Here is a 6,376-nt window from a genome sequence, read left to right on the forward strand (position 1 = left end):
TGACACTTCTATCCATAACTTTCTCCGGCATAAAAAGAGGAACTTCTAAAAATAAAATAGATTTTATTTCAGCAGTGGACTTCAAGTGGTCATGTTTGAAATGTGGGTTATTAGACACATTTAGCAGAATAATTTTTACTCTGCTGTTGTCTGGGCATGTTGTTGTGTATAGCAGATGTGTCGATAGATAAGAAAGAACTGCATTTTTACATGCTGCAAGCAAAGAACAATTTTGTCTGTATCACAAAGATATTAACAGCATGATAAATGGACCTATTGTCTTGTGGCACATTTAAGATTTTATGAGTAGACTGCAAAACGTTATATTGTAATCAGTTAGATAAACCATTTAACAAGTCAAATGATTGCATCATTCACAGTTAGCATTATATTCTCTTGTTCAGCTCAGTTGTGAGATAAAGACTGGGGTCTTTTTTTGTTTGATTGTTTTTACTTTCCTGGAAATAACAACAGTCTTACTAATGTTAAATATTAGTGTATATTTCACTCCATGTTTGTAGACAAAAAGCAATAAACAGAAACAAGTAAATACTGTTTAAAATGCATACTTATTTACTGCATCTCCACATTAATTGAAAGAATTACTGTGAAAGCATTTCTGCTTAGTGATAAGTCTGCATATTATTGTATATCTCACACTATTCTACAAATAAATATTATTTTGTTTTGTTTTGAAGTTTCCAAAAATGAAAAGCCTGTTCTTGATGAACATAAAATAAGCAGAGGTATATTTAAGAAAGTACAGTGCAATCAGTAGTAGATGTCTACTGACGCGGTAGAGCTAAAGGTCTAGTCCAACCTTTTGGTTTGTCTGGGCAGTACTGAGTGAAGAGGAATTGTTTTGAGCCACATATTAATTGTTCCAAAAGTAATACTTTCTATTTATTTGTATGCTGAGTACAACAGATCCAAAGAGTACAAGAACGCTGCTTCATACAGCAAATTCTCAAAATTCTCAGGTACAAAACACTAATTTTCAACATATGCACTACCATTAGCTATACATTTTCATCACTGATGAACGGCAAACCCTGCGGTACGCGGCCGTGGGCGCAGGAGGTCTCGGGCGGTGGGTGGGTTTGTTTCTCCAGACGGACGGGATGCCGTGGTGACAGCGCAGCGCTGTGTGCGGTTGAAACCTCCCCTACTGGGACAGCCGCGACTCCGCTCTTATGGCGATGCCTCTGACAGAGAACATCTCTCCGAGGGAGCTAGTCAGCGGACAAGGATTTGGGCTCCCGCTTCACGTCAGCTGGCGCAGGTAAATCGCTCCGTGGCTTACGGAGACCAGAGTGGACTCGAGCCCCGCACCAGGCTCTCTGCCATTAGCGTTACTTCAGCCCTGGCGCCGAGGCCTCTCTCACCGCCACCGCACGAGAAGCGGGCAGCGGGCACACGTGCGGCAGGAGCACGCCTGCGCCCCACAACACCCGGGCCGAGCCTAGCGGCCGGCGCCGCTCCCCCCTCGACTCTGCCGTTGCAGAGTTATTTTGACCCTGCCTGGGTTATTTTGACCCAGGCAGGATCCCGTAAAGGGCGCCCGGCCGCCTCGAGGCCCGGCCCGGCCCGGCCCGGCCGTAACGCCGCCGCGCGTGACGCAGCCGCGCAGTTCCGGGCCAACCAGCGGCCGCGGCCGATAAACAAACGTGCGGCCCGCGCTGCAGCGCCCCGCCCCGCCCCTCCGCGCCGCGCTCCGCCCCCTGGCCGCGCGAGTCCGGCTGCCGTTCGCCGTACCCCAGGCCGTTATAGCCGCCCGCCGAGGGGCTGTGGTCGCTCTGTTGCCTTCTCGCAGCGTCGCCGCGACCGGAGTGAGTGTCCTGCGGGTCGCGTCCGTCCGCTGCCTCCGCGGCTGTCGGCTGCCTGCCTTGCGTTCCTCCCGCTTTGCCCGCGGCGGTGCCGGCCGGAGACGGGGCTGCCCTGTCCTGCTCTGCCCGCGGCGGGCCCCTGGCCGTGGAAGGAGAGCTCGGGCTCTTTCTGAGCGGGCCTCAGCGGGTCCCGGCGGTGAAGCGCCGGCCGTTCCGTCCGTCCCGGGGCGCGTTGGGCGGCGGCGGGAGGCAGCTCGCGGGTCCCGTCCGTGCGCCTGTGGTGGGCGGCCCGGGCCGGGTTTACAGCCCCGTCGCCGGCCGTGCCGCCCCGTGCGACTCCGCGGCGATCCGTCCCGACTGCCCCGTCCTTGACGGAGCGCTGCCAGCGGCCGCCGTCCCCTCGCGCCGCGCGGTGTGTGCCGGCTGCGTGCGGCACCCGGGGTGCGGGGCACGGGTCCGTCAGAATGCGGTAACTCGCTCTCCGTTAACTTCTTCGGGGAAGGGAGAGCAAAAGTTGCGGAGAGCGAGCTTCGTCAGCGTGCTGTAAGGAAGTGAAAGTCAGACTTGCCTGGTCGCTCCTGCGCTTTCACCCTGAGCCTAAGGAATGATTTATAAAATCGTTCCCCCTCTCTCAAAATCGCCTACTTTCTGAGAATCGCTGTGATAAATTCGTCCATAACCCGTTTGCCTTTTAAATGCTGTGCATAGGTGGCCGCTGTGCGTGCCGGAGCTGCAGCTTTCGTGTGGGTTTCGGAAGCAGGCTGTGTGGCACTGAGGTTACTGGGGGAGCTCACTGACAAGTGGATGGCTTGAGTTGGGTTCAGTAACTTCATGGATTTAGAATGCTTTGATGTATCTGCATAGTCAGTTGGTATAAAACACAAAGGTAACTGAAGAAAGGAAAGCTGGTGATCTGGCTGGGTGGGTCAGAACTCCCTGTAAGTGCGCTGGTTGATATAGGACTTGTTATAATAAATGTACCAATGGCCAAAGATCAATAGGTCAGGAGCACAAAGAGCAACACTTGGTCTGAGCTGGCGGAGAATGGACTTATGCCTTTACACCAACGAGTACTGTGTGTTTTAATGATGTCTCAGGTTTGCAGGCGAATACTGAGGTTCATCATGTTTGTTAAGCCTGTATAGTAATTACAGATGATCACAAATACTGTATTAATAGTAGAAGAAGCAAGAAGATTATGTATAGCAAGATGCTGTTTTCTAAGTTTCTGAAAATGCGCCTTTATTAAGTGAAAGAGGGTTAAAAGGAAACTGTGTTTTTGAGCTCTTCAGCATGTTTTCCTTGGAATAGTATAGCACCACATTTAAAACTGTTGTAATTCCCTAGATGCTTGAAAGCGTGCTATTGAAATTGGCCTGGAGTCTCCTAGATGGTGGTATACTGCTCAATTCTTAGTGGTGGGCAAACCCTCACCAGTTATATGTGCATTCATATGCAAAGCTGCACCCAGACTAGCAAGTCGCTGGTGTTCAAACTGAGTTAGTGAGTGTCTTAGCATGTATACTGGGCAGCTCACTGTAGCCTTTAAAACTACAATATTTCATAAGCTGCCTGGCATGCTTTATAGATTAATGTGAGTCACCAATACAGTAAGGATTCCAAGTTACTGGAACTCTGGTTACAGTAATAATAATCTGCTCATGGAGACTGATGTGATTTGTAGAAGAGTATAACCAATAAATAAAACGCTAGCAAGTTAATGGTTGATAGTAATAACATATGCTTCTGTGTTGCCTTAAAATTATGTGGTATATATGTATAGTGCTTATCTTCAGTTTGTGATGCATAAAACTGCACAATGGGTACAGTCCCAAACAACTCCTGCAGTTTGGAACAGACTGCACAGACTCAGTCTGCTAGTGATATGCAAAGCAGAAGGCTTTGAAGTGGAGTTATTAATTGGTGTTGCCTGTCTATCTGTGCAATAATGATGTTGCAACTTGGAAATCCATCGCTCAGTGATCTCTTAATAGTACAGGAGTAATAGCACTATGAGACACTGGAGTCTTCTCTGAAATCTGTGACAATATAATTGCTGGCACAAAACACAAGTGGAAACAGTACCACATGCTTGAAAGCACGTTTTGCTTCCTTTTCCTCCTCTTGTAGATTTTCACTGTAATCTACGTAGTAGGAAAAGGAAATATCTTGTTTTTAGATAAACAGGCTTTGGGTGACAGACTGTTACTTCCCAAATTTTACCAGACTTCACGGCTCTTACTTGGAATCTCTGTAAAAAATCAAAGTGATGTTTCTATTCTTTGCTTGGTCTGTGGAACTACAAAACTCTCCGTGATACTTGAACGCTTTCTTTTTGCAATCTAAAAGCTTCTTTAAGCAATGTCTCAAGCTCAAGAATGCAGTGCTTTTTATTTATTTTGATTGTCTATAGTAATGAAGAATACTTGCAGTTCTGTACTGGGGTTGGGGAGAAACTGAGAGGGGTACAGACAGATGTGTTGGTGGGCTAGCAAGTGCCTGTCATTAGCTGAAAGCTTTTTAGTTGTCCATCCATTGGTTTTCTGAGGTGGGGGCAGAGGGAACCAAAGTTTGAAACTGAAATGCTGTACTTAAATTATCTATCAGATCTGCAGATGTGATATTAAAATCTGAAGCCTGGCATGGTGGCAGGCTGGAGTGAATCACTGTATCTATCTTTAAATGTTGCAGAAGTGGGGTAATTAGATCCTGCTGTAATATGAATAGTTGTATTGAAATGTCCTACTAACTAAATTAGCAATGTTAACAGCTTTTCTAGTCTTAACTAAAAAAATAACCAGTGATCTCATGTGTTTGCTGTTTCCTTTATAAACTCTTTTCTATCTATTTCTATTCTATATAAATAAATATAACTGAGGAATAAACATTTCTGTTATCTTGTCATTGCCATTGTATTTCAGTGAATTGTAACAGTAGAATTCCATGGGTAGTACTTATTAAATATGCTTGTCAGCTGGACTTTTACTGCATGCCAACTACATTAAGATAGCAAAGGTATACTTACTGTATTGTATTTGTAGATGAAGGAGTAAGGAGTTTGCAGTCTATTTCAGGATGATGGAGATTTTCATCTACATGAGATGGTTTGTGATTGCATGGGTAAACAGATGTATCTGCCACCACTAGCTGCCTATTAAAGTGAACTTTAATAATGTGTTGTACCATTTAACTGTTTGCATGAAATAAGACATATACCACAATTAATAGAGAGGGACTGGAGATTCTAGACATTTACTGAGAAGAGTACTGTACTTCACTAGCTTATTTTCTTGCGTCGAATAGAGTAAGGTGTCTGCAGTCTTCAGTGTTACCTGATTAGTGCCAAGAGCAACATCCAGTATTGTAAGTTTTTGTGTAGCACAACTGAGCACTTGTCTCTGATGCCTTTTATTTTTATTTTTTTCTGTGAAGGTGCATTTGTAATCTTCGGGTTCCAATTTTACTGCATGTTCAGTTAATAAGAGTACAGAGTCTCTCGTTTCTAACTAATCTCCTAAGCTGGATAACTATACGGTTACTGAGAATTAAAATATATTTAAATGTCTGCATACTTGTACACATACAGATGTATGTGCCCCAAAATCTGTATTTACTGTGCTATTTTTGTCACTTAAAACATGACAAGATGTTATATGTTAGGTGCTCTTGACCTGTGTTTTTTTTTGTATTTTTTTTTCTCTAGGTCTGTGGTTGTGATCTGATCAAAGAATCTGAACGTCAGCATCAGGTAGATTCACAATTTGTCGCACAGTATGTTTTATTCTGAAAATATGCCAGGTTTTGCTATCTTTCTTTCTTTTTGAAAGAAGTGCAGTAGGATAATGTCTGATATGTATGTCATACAATTCTTTGTGTGTCAGAAATGCTGTTTGTAACTTCTGTGAACTTGAACAGAGCAGTATGAGCTTACACGTTGGTTCCTTCATCTTTGAAAAGTGAAATGTCATATTCCTTTTAAATAATTCTTTTAGGTAATGGTTTTTGCTATGCTGTTATTGTTGCCTGTTGATATATGTGAGTATACTGGGGCTACAATAGAAGTCTGTACTTGAGAAAATCTGGAGTTAATTATTAGAAGGAGCCTGAGTCTTCTGTAGGTTCTCATGTGGGACAGAATTTGAAACTATTTTGTAGCAGTACGCTGTTCTGTTCTGTTGTGTCATTTTTCCCCCTAGAACATGAAGGCCAGTTTGTTTAGAGCTGACTACTTGTGGGCTTTTTTTCCCCCCTTAAATGCAGTCCCTCAGAAACAAATGCATTAGCTTAGAATAAACTGTAAAACAGATATTTTTTCTTTATAGAGTCATTCTTCAGATATAAGCTACTACAATGTAGTTAAAATACAAAGAAGTGGTGGGGTTGTTTTTAATTCCAATCCTGTCTTGTACTTCCTGAGACAAAACTTCTGTGGGTGACAGAATCAGATTACCACTTGTTTTATCAACAATGTTTTCACTTTCAATTCTTTGCTACTTTCCCAGGAAACTCTTCAGTGAGAGAAGCAGCTGAGTAGAAGTTCAGACATAGCA

The sequence above is a fragment of the Tetrao urogallus genome, assembly GCF_951394365.1.
Source record: "Tetrao urogallus genome assembly, chromosome: Z".
Classification (NCBI taxonomy): Eukaryota; Metazoa; Chordata; class Aves; order Galliformes; family Phasianidae; genus Tetrao; species Tetrao urogallus.